The following is an 8,582-nucleotide window of genomic DNA, read 5'->3' on the forward strand; positions in this document are numbered from 1 at the left end:
CACGTGGTCAACTGAGCCACTAGAGAGCGGGACAGCGCATAGAGGTAGAAAGAGAGAACGAACTAAAGAGTGAAAGAGAGAAGAAGAGGTAAAGTTTACGACTCTCATAGAACGTATGTGAGCGGAATGGTAACTTATTTATGAAATGTATGCCTGGCAAATATATTTCACAGCTATTCAATGAATTGAGTAGGCCAATGTGAGTTATAGAGTGGTTTTATTTTGGGATACACCTCAATAAAATATGAACAAACGTAGACGGAAGTTGCCTAAGCAGCGTTGAAAGCAAGAGATCCTGCGCTGAATCATTAAAGAGCGCGTTGAAGAAAGAAAATTTAAAGTAGAAACGAATCTTAAAGTTTAAAGAAATTTACTAGTGTTAAAGAGATATTACTAGTATTAAAGAGAATATAATAAGCATTTATAAAACAGATTTTTTATTTTTTTTTTGTATTTATACCAGAAGTTAGTTAAGAAATACTTTTTTATGAGCAAAAACGCCTACTTTCTACGGGTTTTAGTTGTTTTGGCTGACAATCTGGTATATTTTTGTACTTTATTTAGATCTGCTACTATATTAGTATACCAAATATAGCCTTTGGTATATTTTTGTACTCTATGTACATCTAGTACGATATTAGTATCCTAAATATAGCCTTGGTATATTTTAAGAATAATACCGTACTGTTTTGATATCAATAAAAATTGGTAGCGGTCATTTCGGCCTTCTTACATGCTTAAATCTAATCTTCTACTTTGAGAAATACATATTGAAATAAATAGTTTCTCTTATGGAAATAATGAGGCTAACCAAAAATGAAATATAAAAGGCTACAAAAATTGAAAATATAAATAAAGACTTCTTGGTGATTGGGTTAAAAACCTTAGCACTAAAAAGTTGAACAATAATGTTTTTTAGGATTCCAAAATAGGAAATTACACGCATGCATTTATTTTTAATATATTTTAAGCTTAAGTTAAAAAAGTCTCTACACTAAACATATTGTCTTTCGTTTAACCATCTTACTTTGTTTGTGTTCTCAATTGCCATCAAACTGATAAGAAGTTATATATGAACAAAAAAATAGCAGGGCTTATTGGAAAACTGCTGTTTATGTTAATTTAATATTAATTAGTTACACAATTTACGTATTGTCGAACAGACAGATTTTAAATAAAGAAGAAGAGAGAAAAAAAGTTTTTAAAGTTTCCTTAATTGTACATTAGCTGCAGATATAAATATTAAAATAAATTACTTTGATATCTTTTAGATTTATCGGCAATCTAAAGTTAAACATTAATTTATGTTTAATATATTTTAAGTTGAAGTTAAAAGTCTATAAAGTTCCCTTAATTGTGCATTAGCTGCAGTTATCATTCTTAAAATAAATGTCTTAGATTTATCTGCAAACTGAAGTTAAAAATGCATTTATTTTAAATATATTTTAAGTTAAAGTTAAAAGTTTATAAAGTTTCTCTAATTTTGCAGTTATCATTTTTGAAATAAATTACTTTGATATCACTTAGATTTATCTGCAATCCGAAGTTAAACATTTTAACTGTTTCCTGCTTGGTTTCATGTCATGGTTTCTATGACTTGGGAATGCAGAACACAACTTAAGTATATAGTTGTTGCATGGGAAGACTTAATTAGTTGCATGAGTTATTTTAAAGGGGGTGCAAGCACTTACGCAGCCATTCTTGTGAAGCACTCGGAAACCGCAATGGCACAAAGGCTCGACATTGTGTGGTATTGTGCTAAGCTCTGGGCGGAATGGCAACTTGCAACTGGCAACTTGCAACTGGCAACTTGCAACTGGCAACTGGCTGAGGTGCAACTTGAATTGGCACCAGACCGTGTGGCAACAACGGGCGGAACGGGGTGAGAAGAGAAGGGGCACAAAATTGAATTGCGACTTTTTATGCTACCTGACATCCCACGTTTAAAGAGCGAGAGAGCCAGAGAGAGAGAGAGAGAGGAAGAGGAAGGGGATCATAATGGAAACAGGATATTTCATTACATTTGTGCATGCATGAGTGCTGACTGTGAGGGCGAAGGTTGCCCCGCCCCCACACACACACACAATCACATGGAGACAGACATGCACACGTACATAGAAGGAAGGCAACATTGTTGAAATGTGCAAATATTGGCTCAAGTGGCGGCAATAAAAGAGTCGCTGCTAAGTCTACTCCTGACTCGTGTTTCTATTATGAGCATGTCCTTCTATCTATGTGTGTGTGTGTGTGTTTGTAGGGGGTAGGCGGGGGCGTGGCACCCTCTCGAGGGGATTCTTTAGCTCAACACAAGGACAACAGCTCCTTTATCTGAAGGTGCGCGCACAATTTAACATTAAATTAGTCATGAATGTCGTCGCAGTAACAATTTCAATTTCCATTGATTGACAGTTGAATTGCAGACAAAAACTCTGCTCTGACCTTTAACCTTCCATTCTACAGCCAGTCAACGCCATTCCCAGCTAGCGTAGATATATTTTTGCATAATTGCAAGTCGGCAACGACGATGTCGCAATATTTCAACGTCTGCCATGGATTTGGATGGATGCGCATAAAAATACAGCATAATATAATATGCTTAACCCCAGCTTGCCGTTGAGTTGGAGCTGGGTAGGGGAGGGGGCCGAAGGGGAGAAGTAGGAGGAGGTGGAGGTTCGTCGTTGTGGTTTTGTGTGTGGCAGTTAACTTTGCCGTGACATGTGGCAAGCATAAAAGAACCGTAGAATGTCATGTTTGTTGTGGGCCGAACATGACGTTGAGTGGACAACCGAAACGACGACAACGACGACAACGACGACGATGATGATGACGTGGACTGCGACGCTGGCAGCGTCATGTGACTCACACAATTTACTGAGGGCAGCATAGGCAGTAGTCATAGCTTTCCAGAGGGGGTGGAGGCAAGGACGAGGGCGAGAGGTGCCTGTGTCAACACATTGGCAAATTACACTATGTAACAAGAGTTGAATTTATTGCTGAGGGTGAAGTTTGCCAAAAAAAATAAAGTGAGGTTAGGGTGAAGCCAGAGTGAGGTTAAGGTGAGCTGAGCGGAGGTGTGAGGTTAGGGAGAGCTCTACAAGAAAGAAGAATGCTGAATTTATAGAAGAAGACAAAAATGAAGCTCAGCTGAGTTGAGTTGTGAGGTTAGGAAGAGTTCTACAGGAAACTAGAATGCCAAATTAAGAAGAAGAAGAAGACGACAATAAATGAGATGAGCTGAATTGAGGTGTGAGGTTAGGGAGAATTCTACAAGAAAGAAGAATGCTAAGTTAAGAAGAATGAGGCAAGAAATGAGATGAGTTGAGGAGTGAGGTTAAGGAGAGTTCTACAGGAAAATAGAATGCCGAATTAAGAACAAGAAGAAGAAGACAAGGAATGAAATGAGCTGAGTTGAGTTGAGGTGTGAGGTTAGGAAGAGCTATACAAGAACGAAGAATGCTGAATTTGTAAGAAGAAGACAATATGAAAATGAGCTGAGTTGAGGTGTGACGTTAGGGAGAGTTTCACAAAAAAGTAGAATGCTAAATTAGGAAGAAGATGAAGAAGAAGACAAGAAAGAGCTGAGTTAAATTGAGGTGTGAGGTTAGTGAGAGAATGTAGAATGAGAAGTTAAGAAGAAGAAGAACAAGGCAAGAAAGAGCTAAGCTGAGTTGAGGTGTGAGGTTAGGGAGAGTTCTACAAGAAAGTGGAATTCAAAACTAAGGAGAAGACACAAAAAGGAAGTAACAAAATATTGTTTAGAAATGGGTAAGCAAAGCTTGAGGGACTGCTTTCCTACTATACAGAATGTAATATTATAAAAAGAGATAGAATACCCTTATAGTAGAGCCAGAGAACCATATAAATAAGAAATTAATATTATAAATTTATCTGCACGAATTACTAGCAAATTTTGGGTAAAAACAAAGTTTTGTTAATTTTAATATCGAATTAGGATAGGTCAAGATTTATAATGATGTTTTCAGTCCAATCTAAAGAATTGTAATTTACACCTTATTAAGTTGAATAAAATTATTAGCACTGATGAAAACTTCTTGGATACACAATATATTCATATTTTTATCAGCCTTGAATTTAGGTGAATATTTGCACTCACAACATTTTAAAATGTGTAAATTTTTTAACTCTGATTTGGTACATTTTTAAACTTTCCATTAATTAATAAAACATTTTAAATTTGGATGATGATGGATGTGTATTGCTAAGTTAATTAAAACATATTTCAAACCAATTTCTTTTATAAAATCTAGTTAATTGAAATGTCACAATTTGCATGTAGCTTAGTGTATATTCGGGAGGTGGTGGTGGGCGGAGGTGGTGGTGGGCGAGTTAGTTGACCCGCTACAATTTGTCCAAATGACGGTCAGTTGGGTGACCTTTAATATGCTCCTTGTGTTTGTTCATTAAATGCGGCTCAAATTTTAATTAAATGTCGCCTCGAGCCCGACGATTATTTTGGAACGCACTTTCCACACACACACACACACACATAGATATTTCACATAACGGTCACATTTTTCATTTTTTATTTTTCATTCTGCATTTCATTCACTTTTCTTCTCGTTTCGTTTCATTTCGTTACGTTTTGTTTTCGTTTTTGTTGTTTTTGTTGTTGGGGGGTTTTTTGCCCTACACATTTTTATTTTGTGACGATTTCGCTTTGGCAATGAAAATGTGGAAAATGTATTTTTAAAAAGGCCGCAACAACAAAATAACACTGCGGATTATCTCTGTTTTTATGCCGCTTCTTCTTCTTCTTCTACCTTCTACTCGCATATCTCTTCTTCTTCTATGTTTTACGTTCTGCATAGCTGCGTATTTAAATTTGATATTTTATTTCGTATTTCGTATTTTGCAATTTGCAAATGATTTAAAAATAATTGAAGCCATCTGACGTGCAAATTTCAATGATTTATTTATGTGTGCTGTTGGTAAATTTGATTTGAATTTAAATTTGGAACGCGTTGCCCCAGTAACGAGAAAGAGAAAGACTCAGAGGAGTGAAAGAGAGAGGAGCAGCGAGCGGGTTACGAGCACTCGACGCCCATTGAATTAATTAGGCTGCGATGAGGACGACACTTTAAGCGCGAGCCATTCTACAGCTGTGGGTGGCCATAACAGTAGCTAACACACACACACACTTGCACACTCACACACGCACACTCTCACACAGACATATTCGTACGCACTTATACGCAGTTGCTTCAGCTGCTCCTCCTTGCTCCTTCCTTCTCGCTCTTCGCTGAAGCAGAAGCATTTTGCCCTAATTTTACTTTCTGCGATGTTATCAGGACACGCCGCACAGACGCATACACACACACACACACACACACTCACAGACAGAGAGACAGGACACTTCCACAGAGACAGAGACAGAGACAAACTCACACACACACACACACACAAAGAGCACGAGCCACGAAGCGATTTCCTTTCTTTTTGCTTTTTAAATTGCGCCCGCCCACAGTTATTCCACAGTACTCCACACTGTCCTCTTCATCCCCCTCTCCTCCCTCCACTTCTCCCGCTTCCCCCCACATTTAAACAAACCCAGAAGAGAATGTCATAATTTACGCACTTTTTCATTTGTTTGTCGTTTAGTCGCGCTGCATGGTTAACATTTTGTTTGGTCCACGTTGCGCGTCCTGTTTTGCGGTCGCCCTAATGAAATTAAAGTGCAAACCTCAAACGAAAAACTGTGGCACACAAACACACACAGATACACGGCTAAAATAGAGGCAAACCGAAAAAGCCCGAACCGAACTGTGCGAATTCACTCCGTCGAAATGTTTTCCGTTGTGTTCCGCCGTGTTTTGGAGTCCGCGCGTTGCGTCCGTGCCGGGAAAATGTCTACAATGAACTGATGACAGCCAGCAACGGGCAATGCTCGGCAAAACTCAGTACACGGCGTCGCCTTGCGCCACACGCCACACGGAGACAGAAACAGAGACAGAGACGCAGACTGAGCACGGAGCACACGGTCATGGCATGCGTCGTTGTCGTTGTCGGCATCGACATCGACTTTGAGTTCGCCATCGACATCGGTGAATGTTCGTGCTCGTGCGTTGGCTGCGTCTGTGTTTTGGTTAGGTCGCTGCCTTTTACTAAATTATTTAATTTTTGGACTCATCGAAAAAGAGACAAGCAAAAAGAGAACGAGAGAGAGAGAGAGAGAGAGCGTGTGCCAGCAAAGCTCTGTAATTGGCTTCTCTTTGTCTTCGAACAGTGGGGTGGATGATAAGGAATTGCTGGTAAATATTCTAGCATGTGTTGCTCAATGATAACAAATGTTGTAAGATATTGAACCGAGTTGACTTTAAACAAGCTATTTTGATCTATTTTATATTTAGAGCATTAAATTAGGATGTTGAGATAGGAAAAAATAAGCGTGTTTTATATTTGAAAAATCAAAAAATAATGTAAACCATAAATTATGTATTTTTTAAGAAAATAATACTCATAAATCTTTATGCGAGTGTTGTTTGTTATTTAATAAGAAACATTAAAGTGCGTTGTTGTCCTTCAAAGGTGCGTTTAAGTAGCTTATTCCCATTTATTTTCCAATTATGGAATGATGGAAAGATACCTAAAAATATGATTCACAAATATCAATTTCACTGAGGTACATTTTTCATTTTCTCTACTTTAAAATAAAAATAAAAAGAAAATACTATAGATGAGTTTTTAAAAGTGAAAAGAAAACGTATTTACAAAGAATTTACTGCTAAGTATTTAAAGGAAAAAAAAATATTCAATTGCTAAATATTTCAGCGCTTTACATACTAATGGATAACAAATGATGTGAGTTGCCTTTACAATGATAAAAAAATTATTTTGATTTAAAACAACTATAATAAAAATTTATAAATATATATATATATATAAATAAAACAAATATTCCGTTTTTTTATTACATTAAAAAGGAGTAAACGCCTGACCTAAGAAGATTAATTAAAAAAAAATTATGTATGCATCTGATTGTTTACATACGATTTTTTGTTCTCTACCTTTTTAGTCGTACAATTATACTCACAACTATTTAATAGTTTTAATATTTAAGGAAACCACTCCTACGTAATTAAAATTTAAAAATACTTATTACCATACTCAAAATTACCTATTCCACTTACCTTTGTTCTTTCTTTTATTAATCGTTTAACAATTCGCACAAGTTCACAGCTATTTTCTTATTTAGGCTTGAGAAAGACCACTCTTACGTATACTTAATCTTTCAAATACTTGTCAAAAATTACTTATTCCACTCACCTTTGTTTTCCATTTTATTGGTCGTATAACAATTAGCTCAATTTCACAACTAGTTGATAATAGTTTTGACATGAGGAAGACCACTCCTACGTATACTTAATTTATATTAGCACTTTAAACCAACCACGCGCTGTTAAATTGGCGACAAACAAACTGGTTTTTGGCACATCATTAATGACGGATTATATCAGGAACTACTCGCACCTGATTTATATGTATATCGCAATAGGAAACTTTTCTAGAGTAGACAATGAATGAGAATTCGATATTGGAGCTCCACATGCATGATAATGCGCATCCATTGAAGATTTATTGCAGTTCATAAAATTAGTTAAAAGAACATGAGTCGAATAAAATCGAACATTCGAATAGATATGAAGACTACTGTTTTACGCTTTACTAAGATAAAAAGTAGAATAATAAAATATAAAACAAAAAAACGAGAATATGAAGCTAAGTTATTAATCAATTCTAACATTATGTATAACACTTAAGCTTCTCTGACATAATTTATGTACATTTTAACCGAATAATCGCTTATGAAACTGTTTATTATATTAAAGTTAAAGTAAAATCATTAATTATTCTTTCCTTTTACTTTTTTAAAGTTCATTTTATTTATATATCTGAACACAGTCATTTATAAATCCATTTTTAATACTTCTTATAATAACATTTTCTATTATATTGAGCTCTTTAAATAAAGTCTAAAAATTATTTCTAGTTTCCTTATTATTTTACATTTCCGTAAAAAGTTATTTCAATATTCTTATTATTTTACTTTTCTGTAATTTTGTGCTCTCAAAATAAGGTTTACAAATTATTTCTAGCTTTCTTATTATTATAGCCCATAAACAACTCATTTGAAGGTCTATTAGAATTTTAATAAAAAATGTTCTTTGCACATAGCGAGGCGCTTTTTAATTCCCTTGGCAATTTAGTGCACGAATGTGTCGATGTATTTTTTATTATATTTACCTTTATGAATCCTTAATAGATTCCTCCATATTTCGGCATTCCCAGGCAACGTCTCTTACTCTTTAATCGCTCTTCAAGTGAGTTTAGCGCATGCGTCAGCTCTCTCTTTCACTGTCCACTCATTTCTTTAGCTCTTTTTAAGAGCAATTTTATTGTTCAGCCATTTGTGGTGCATAAACAACAAACAATGTGTGCCTCGTTGCACGTTGTTCGCTTTGTCGGTCCCCAGGGGCTGTGACTAGCCCTTGCCGGTGGCCAAATTGTAGTTGAGGCAGCTGAGCTGAAGCAGGTGAGCAGAGCTCAACAGCTGGACAAGTACG

The 8,582-nt window shown here is 36.0% G+C and overlaps 1 protein-coding gene across 2 annotated transcripts in view; it reads right to left on the bottom strand.

Moving 5' to 3' along the window:
* LOC132793415 (uncharacterized) overlaps positions 1–5,853 on the bottom strand; it is a 46,567-nt gene extending 40,714 nt beyond the window's left edge. For both annotated transcript variants that reach the window (XM_060803334.1, XM_060803335.1), the window contains exon 1: positions 5,597–5,853. The gene's annotated coding sequence lies outside the window, so the exon portion shown is untranslated. The remainder of the gene's footprint in view (positions 1–5,596) is intronic.
* Positions 5,854–8,582: the final 2,729 nt, after the last annotated feature.

The sequence above is a fragment of the Drosophila nasuta genome, chromosome 3, assembly GCF_023558535.2.
Source record: "Drosophila nasuta strain 15112-1781.00 chromosome 3, ASM2355853v1, whole genome shotgun sequence".
In the NCBI taxonomy this organism is placed as follows: domain Eukaryota; kingdom Metazoa; phylum Arthropoda; class Insecta; order Diptera; family Drosophilidae; genus Drosophila; species Drosophila nasuta.